At 36.9% G+C, this 8,958-nt stretch overlaps 1 non-coding gene across 1 annotated transcript; it reads left to right on the top strand.

Annotated features, from left to right (window-relative positions):
* The first annotated feature begins 8,554 nt into the window (after positions 1 to 8,554).
* Positions 8,555 to 8,717, top strand: LOC131814243 (U1 spliceosomal RNA). The gene has a single exon (XR_009347231.1). It is a non-coding gene; the product is annotated as a U1 spliceosomal RNA (small nuclear RNA).
* The last annotated feature ends 241 nt before the right edge of the window (positions 8,718 to 8,958 follow it).

Raw genomic sequence — 8,958 nt, 5'->3', positions numbered from 1 at the left:
AGAACCCTAGAACTCTGTCAAAGAGTGGGAGGAGCTGCTGGAATGCTGACAGGGCTGACTGTCACAGTCTGTGCTCCCTACCCTCCTTCACCTTGAAAGCAAAGACCGGTGTACAAACTCTGGGTATCCTAATGCGCCTATTGCCTCAGTGAGCCCTAGACCCCTAGCCCGCACAAGTCCCAGGCATCTTAGCAAGGTGGTCCCAGGATGGTGCACACCAGGACACTCTTGATTAGTACTCACAATTAGCCCTAGACTTTGTGCTAATGTGACACAAGTGCAAAACAATGGAACACTCCAGGCCTCAGATGACTTGCTAAGGCACCCCTGGTGAGCCATTTTGGAACCTCCCAGCTAACATGTTTTGGGTCCAGCTTCCCTGCCTGGGTGCACCCTGTGTGGCATGCCCAAGGAACTCCAGACTCATGTCTGCATCAGTTTTAGGCACTCTGGCAGGCTACCCCCTACACTGAGCATTTTAGGTTACCTTTAGCTTCTTCCAGGTCACCCTCAGAGGGAAGAGCCCCAGAAAAACCTGGCTATCAACCATTTCAGTTGTCTTGCCAGGGCATATTTTGTGTGGAGAGCCCACAATTCATACCAGACTATGCCCATTTTAGTGTTTGTTGTCCTTCCCAGGTATCCCTTGCACAAAGTGCCATAGGACATCCTGGCTTATGCCCACGTTGGCTCCAGTCATTCTTTAAGGGCACTTTCTGTGTGGAGAGTCCTGAAATACCCCAGTTTATATCCACTTCAGCTATCATACCAAAGCACCCTCTGTATGTAGAGCACTGGGTCCCCCGGGTAGCACCCACTTTAGGTTCAACTATACTGCTAGGGAACCCTCTGAACAGAGAGCTCAGGGACTTTCCAGCCCACACACTGCCTCGCCTCAGCTACCCTGCCAAAGCACCTCCTCCACGGAGCACCTGTGGAGGGAGTTGGAACACCCCAACTTGTGCCTATTGCAGCTTCACCTGTTCTGCTAAGGTGCACTCAGCACATAGAACTCTAGGGCACCCTAGTTTGCATTAATTTCAGTTTTTAGTTTTCCTGACATGGTGCCCATTACCTGGAAAGCCCAAAGACCTGCAGTCCACAACAGCCAGGAAAAGTCACAAAGCACATACAGTCTATATAGGGGATGGCCAAACACAAGAGAATTTCTCTAAATTTAGGAGAATTAGTGTTTTGCCTAATAAACAGAAAAAAAAAAAGACAAAATGTGACAGATACATGCTCCAAAAGAAAGAATGAGAAAAAAAATTCAGAAAATTTAACTAAATGAAATGAAAATAAGCAATATATCTGATGAGAATTTAAAGATAGTTGGCTGGAAATAAGAATGGAAGAAATCAGTGAGATCTTCAATAAAGAGATAGAAAATACTAAAAAGAACCAATCAGAGTTGAAGAATACAATAACTGAAATGAAAATGTAATAGAGGGAACCAGCAGTAGATTAGAGGATATAGAAGAATGTACCCAGGTAATGGAAAGTACGCAGCTGAGGAACAAAAATGGAAAAGAATTTTTAAATGAAGATAGAGAAATCTCTCGGACATCATCAAATATTGACACAGTAGAGGTCCCATAAGAAGAGAGAAAGGGGTAAATATTAATTTGTGTGTGTGTGTGTGTGTGTGTGTGTGTATAAAACTTATGTATGAAGAAATAATAGCTGAGAATTTCCTAAATCAGTGAAAGAAATAGATGTCTGATTCCAAAAAGCAGAGTTTCTTTTTTTTTTGTTTTTGAAGAATTTATTTATTTGACAGAGACATCACAAGTAGGCAGAGAGGCAGATAGAGAGGGTGGGGGAAAGCAGGCTCCCTGTTGATCTGAGAGCCCTATGCAGGGCTCGATCCCAGCACTCTGGGATCATGACCTGAGCTGAAGGCAGAGGCCCAACCCATTAAGCCACACAGGTGCCTCCCAAAAAGAAGAGTTTCAAACAAGATGAACCTAAAGAGGTCCACACTATGACATGTAGTGTCAAGGATTAAAGATAAATAGAATATTAAAAGCAGCAACAGAGAAGCAAGAAGTTACTTAACAAGGCAAAACTTACAAGGTCATCAGCTGATTTTTCATCAGAAATTTTGAAAGCCAGAAAAAAGTGGCATGATATACTCAAAGTGCTAAAGGAAAAACCTACCCCAAGAACACTAAGCAAGGTTATCATTCAGATTAGAAGGAGAGATAGTTTCCCAGATGAACAAAAGTTAAAGGATACAATGGCTACTAAACCAGCCTTATAAGAAATGTTAAATGGACTACTATAAGTGGAAAATAGTCATAATTAGATTTAAGAAAATAATGAATAAAAAGATAAACTATGACATCATATACATAAAATGTGGAGGAGGTAGTAAAAATGGAAGTTTTTTTTTTTTCTTTTTTAAAGAATATGTTTCCCAGGACCCTGAGATCATGACCTGAGTTGAAGGCAGAAGCTTAGCTGACTGAGCCATCCAGGTACCCAAGCCTCTAGAAATGTAATAAGACTGAAATCATGCCATGCATCTTTTCCAACTACAATGGTATGAAATTAGAAATTAATCACAAGAAAAAAACTGGAAAAAAACCCACAAACACATGGAGGTGAAACAAGATACAAACTACCAATGTTCTGATGAAGCAATCAAGAATAAATTAAAAAAAAAAGTACATGATGACAAATGAAAATGAAACACAATGGCCCTAAATCATTGGGATGCAGTGAAAGCAGTTCTAAGAGGGAAATATATAGTGACACTGGCCTACTTCAAGAAACAAAAAAAAGCTCAAATAAACAAGCTTACACCCAAAGGAACTAAAAAAAAAAAAAAAAAAAAAAAAACCCAAAACAACAACAACAACAAAAAAACCAAAAAACAAACCAAGGCAAGTAGAAGGAAGAAATAATAAAGATGGGAGCAGAAATAAATGATTTGTAGACTAATAAAGTAATAGGAAGATCAATAAAACCAAGAGCTGGTTCTTTGAAAAGATAAACAAAATTGATAAACCCTTAGCCAGAGTCAGCAAGAAAAAAAGAGAAAGGAGCCAAATAAATAAAATCAGAAATGACGGAGGAGAATAACTGACACCACGAAAATATGAAGGATTGTAAGAGAATACCAGGAAAAATTTTTATGCCAACAAATTAGCCAATCTAGAAGAAACTGATACATTCCTAGAAACATACCATCTCCCAAACTAAATGAGGAAGAAATAGAAACTTGAATAGACTGATTACTAGTAATGAAATGAAATCAGTTATCAAAAAACTGCCAAAAAATAAGTCCAGGACCAGGTGGATTCATTAGCATTTAAAGAAGAGTTAATATTTATTCTCCTCAAAGTATCTCAAAAAACAGAAGAGTAAGGAAATCTCCCAAATATATTCTACAAGACCAGCATTACTCTGATAGCAGACAAAGGTAGTGCAAAAACAAAAACAAAAACAAAAAAAGCAAACCAAAACAAAAGACATTTCAAAAAAAAAAAAACCCACCAAAAAATATCCCAAAACAAAATTGCAAGCCAACGTGCCTGATAAACATAGATGCAAAAATCCTCAACAAAATATTAGCAAACTGCATTCAATAATACATTGAAAGAATCATTCAGAATAATCAAGTGAGATTAATTTTAAAAATGCAATGTTGGTTCAATATTTACAAAACAATGTGATATACCACATCAATAAAACAAAGGATAAAAATTATATTATCATCTCGATAGATGCAGAAAAGCATTTGATAAAGTTCAGCATTCATTCATGATAAAATCTCAACAAAGTAGGTTTGGAGGAAATATATCTCAATATAATAAAGGCCTTATATGGAAAACACACAGCTAACATTATACCTACTGGTGAAAACTGAGAGCTTTTCCTCTGAGATCAAGAACAAGACAAAGAGGTCCACTCTCATTACTTTTATTGAATACAGGAAGTCCTAGCCACAGCAGTCAGATGAGAAAAATCGGAAGCATTCATAATGGAAAGAAGTTGAACTGCCACTATTTATAGATGACATGATATTATACATAGAAGATACTAAAGCTCCACCAAAAAAAGTACTAGAAGTAATAACCAGTATCAAAAGATTGGGATCATTCCCTGCATATTTTCAGACCACAATGCTCTAAAGCTAGAACTCAACCACAAAAGGAAATTTGAAAAGAACCAAAATACATGGAGACTAAACAGTATGAATGGGTCAACCGGGATATTAAAGAAGAATTGAAAAAAATCATGGAAACAAATGATAATGAAAATACAACGGTTCAAAATCTGTGGGACACAACAAAGGCAGTCCTGAGAGGAAAATATATAGCGGTACAAGCCTTTCTCAAGAAACAAGAAAGGTCTCAGGTACACAATCTAACCCTACACCTAAAGGAGCTGGAGAAAGAACAAGAAAGAAACCCTAAGCCTAGCAGGAGAAGAGAAATCATAAAGATCAGAGCAGAAATCAATGAAATAGAAACCAAAAAAACAATAGAACAAATCAACAAAACTAGGAGCTGGTTCTTTGAAAGAATTAATAAAATTGATAAACCCCTGGCCCGACTTATCAAAAAGAAAAGAGAAAGGACCCAAATAAATAAAATCATGAATGAAAGAGGAGAGATCACAACTAACATCAAAGAAATACAAACTATTATAAGAACATACTATGAGCAACTCTATGGCAATAAATTTGACAATCTGGAAGAAATGGATGCATTCCTAGAAACATATAAACTACCACAACTGAACCATGAAGAAATAGAAAGCCTGAACAGACCCATAACCAGTAAGGAGATTGAAACAGTCATTAAAAATCTCCAAACAAACAAAAGCCCAGGGCCAGACGGCTTCCCGGGGGAATTCTACCAAACATTTAAAGAAGAACTAATTCCTATTCTCCTGAAACTGTTCCAAAAAATAGAAATGGAAGGAAAACTTCCAAACTCATTTTATGAGGCCAGTACTAGAAGTAATAAAGGAATTCATAAAGTTGTGGGATACAAAATTAATATATGGAAATCAGTAGCACTTCTGTATGTTATTAATGAAGTAGCAGAAAGAAAAATTAAGAAAACAACACCATTTACAGTTGCACCAAAAGTAATAAAATACCTAGGAATAACACAGCCATAGAGGGGAAAGACCTCTGCTCAGAAAACTACAAAACACTGATGAGAGAAATTGAAGATGACACAAATGGAAAGATACTCCATTTTCATTAATTGCAAGGACAAGTATTGTTAAAATGTGCACACTACCCAATGCAATCTACAGATTTAATGCAATGCCAATCAAAATACGAACAACTGTTTTCACACTAGGAAAAAATAATCCTAAAATTTGTATGGAACCATAAAAGACCCCAAATGCCCTCCAGTTCCAACCATGTCATTGCAAATGGCAAGATTTTTTTATGGCTGCATAATATTCTATTGTATAAGCAAAATATTTCAATCAGAGAAAGAAAATTATCATATGATTTCTCTGAGATGAGGAATTTAAGAGGCAGGGCAGGTAGTCATGGGGAGTCGGGACAGGAAGAATGAAACAAGATGGGTTCAGGAGGGAGACCAACCATAAGAGACTCTAAATCTCAGGAAACAAACTGAGGGTTGCTGGAGGGGAGGGAGTGGGAGGGATGAAGTGGTTAGGTGATGGTCATTAGGGAGGATATGTGCCGTGGTGAGTGCTGTGAAATGTGTATCTGATGATTCACAGACCTATACCCCTAAAGCAAATAATACATTATATGTTAAAAAATATATATATTTTATATTTATATGTGTAAAATATATATGGAATATGTATATAAATATATATGTATACATATAGATATACATATATATGTACATATATACAATATAAATATACATTTTATATATATATATATATATATGTATATACATACATATATATGAGGAAGAAGAAGAGACACCAAGTGTGTGAACCCATAAAGAAAAGGCTATGCAAGGACACAGTGAGGAGGTGCCAGTCTGCTAGCTAGGAAGAGAGCTCTTATCAGAAACCAAATCTGCCAGAACCTTAATCTTGGATTTCTAGCCTTGAGAACTGAACTGTAAGAAAAGAAACTTTTGTTGTTTAAGCCACTCCAACTCTGTTTTTTTTTTTTTTTTTTTTTGATTACAGCAGCCCTATCTGACTAATGTGTTTAAATGTGACTGACTAGTTATATAATAAATAATAATAAAAATATTAATAGTACTATTAACCATATGTCAGGTAATATATCAAGCCTTATATATACATTATCTCATCAATACACTCAAAACCCTTGGTTAATAGTTATTGTTATCAGTATTTTATAGAAAAAGTAGTATAGGCTAAACAGGAAAATCACTGTATTCCCAAGCAGTGGAGAACTCATTGTCATTCCACTACAATAAAGCTCCATGTGACCATCTGCAGAGTTTAAACAAAACAAAACAAAACAAATAGCCAAAGCAGTCTTGAGAAAGAACAACAAAGCTGGAGATATCAGAATTCCAGAGCTCAAAATATACTATAAAGCTGTAGCAATCAGAACAGTATGGTACTGGCAAAAAAATAGACACATAGATCAATGAAACAGAATAGAGAGCCTAGATATAAACTTACAATTATATGGGATATTAATAAATTACAAAGGAGGAAAGAATATACAAAGTAGAGAAGACAGTCTTGTCAATAAAGAGTTCTGGGAAAATTGAACAGCTACCTCTAAAAAAATGAAACCGGACCACTTTCTAACACCATACACAATATAAACTCAAAATGGATTAAAGATCTAAATAGGAGACCTGACAACATAAAACTCTCAGAAGAGAACACAGGCAGTAATTATTCTGATTGGTTTTAGCAACATTTTTCTAGACATGTATCCTCAGGCAAGGGGATGAAATGCAAAGATAAACTATTCAGACTAAAACAAAATACAAAACTTTTGCACGGCAAAGGAAATCATCAACAAACCAAAAAGGCAACCTACTCAATGGAAGAAGATATTTGCAAATGATCTATCTGATAAGGGGTTAATACATAAAATATATGGAGAATTTAACTCAACACCAAAAATCTGAAAATAATCCAATTAAAAAAGGACATGAATAGACATTCTTCCAAAGAGGTCACATAGATAGCCAACAGACATGTGAAAACATGCTCAACACCACTAATCACCAGAAAAATCCAATCAAAATCATAATATGGTATCATTTTATACCTGTTAGAATGGTTAAATCAAATAGATAAGAAATAACAAGTGTTGGTAAGGATGTGGAGAAAAGGAAACTATGGTATACTATTGGTGGGAATATAAATTATTACTGCTACTGTGGAAAACAGAATGGAAGTTCCTCAAAAAATTCAAAATAGGCATACCATATGATCTAATAATTCCACTAGCTGGTGGAATTGTTTTACCCAAAGAAAACAAAAACAGTAATTGAAAAAAGATATACATACCCTTATGTCTATTGCAGTATTACTTACAATTGCCAAGATGGGGAAGCAACGTCAGTGACCATGGATAGATGATTGGATAAAGAAGATGTGGTATACACGGAATGGGAGAAGATATTTGCAAATGACAGTACAAAGGATTGATATCCAATATCTATAAAGAACTCCTCAAACTCAACACACACAAAACAGATAACCATCCCCCCAAATGGGCAGAAGACATGCACAGACACTTCTCCAATGAAGATATGTGAAAAAACGTTCATCATCACTACCCATCAGGGGGATTCAAATCAAAACGACATTGAGATATCATCTTACACCAGTTAGAATGGCCAAAATTAGCAAGGCAGTGAACAACATGTGTTGGAGAGGATGTGGAGAAATGGGAACCCTCTTACACTGTTGGTGGGAATACAAGTTGGTGCAACCACTTTGGAAAACAGTGTGGAGATTCCTTAAATTAAAAATAGAGCTTCCCTATGACCCTGCGATTGCACTATTGGGTATATGCCTCAAAGATACAGATGTAGTGAAAAGAAGGGCCATCTGTTCCCCAATGTTCATAGCAGCAATGGCCACAGTTGCCAAACTGTGGAAAGAATCAGGATGCCTTTTAATGGACGAATGGATAAGGAAGATGTGGTCCATATACACTATGGAGTATTATGCCTCCATCAGAAAGGACGAATACCCAACTTTTGTGGCAACATGGACGGGACTGGAAGAGATTATGCTGAGTGAAATAAGTCAAGCAGAGAGAGTCAATTATCATATGGTTTCACTTATTGGTGGAGCATAAGGAATAACATGGAGGACATGGGGAGATGGAGAGGAGAAGGGAGTTGGGGGAAACTGGAGGGGGAGATGAGCCATGGGAGACTGTGTGGACTCTGAGAAACAAACCGAGGGTTTTGGAGGGGAGGAGGATAGGAGGTTTGGTGAGCCTGGTGGTGGGTATTATGGAGGGTACCTATTGCGTGGAGCACTGGTACATAAAGAATGAATTCTGGAACACTGAAAAATTTTTAAAAAATGTAGTATACATGTACAATGGAATGTTGCCATTAAAAAAAAAAAAAAAAAAGGATGAATATGTACCTGGCAGGGGAGATACCAAGATCACAAAGGTAGTTTCCCAGGGTGAGGCTTAGCCGTTGTTTTCCAGATATGCTGACCCCTGAGATTTCCCCAAATGTAGGACAACTGACTGCATAATTTGTGGTAGTGGGGGACTATGTTTGCATTTTCCCTTAAGAAAAAAAAAAAAAAAAAAAGGATGAGATTGTGCCATTTAGTGACAACTGGATCTGGATCGACCTGAGTAAGTCAGACTGAGAAAGACAAATACCCCTATGATTCTAGTCATATTTGGATCTAAACAAATGAAATAAACACAAAGAGCAGAATCAGATGTATAAATACAGAGAACAAACTAATGGTTGCCAGAGGGAGGTGGGTAGGAGGATGGGCCAAATGGGTGAAGGAGAATAGGAG

The sequence above is a fragment of the Mustela lutreola genome, chromosome 13, assembly GCF_030435805.1.
Source record: "Mustela lutreola isolate mMusLut2 chromosome 13, mMusLut2.pri, whole genome shotgun sequence".
Taxonomy (NCBI): domain Eukaryota; kingdom Metazoa; phylum Chordata; class Mammalia; order Carnivora; family Mustelidae; genus Mustela; species Mustela lutreola.
Note: the sequence above shows the minus strand (reverse complement) of the source record. Positions and strands in the feature narration are given on the sequence as shown.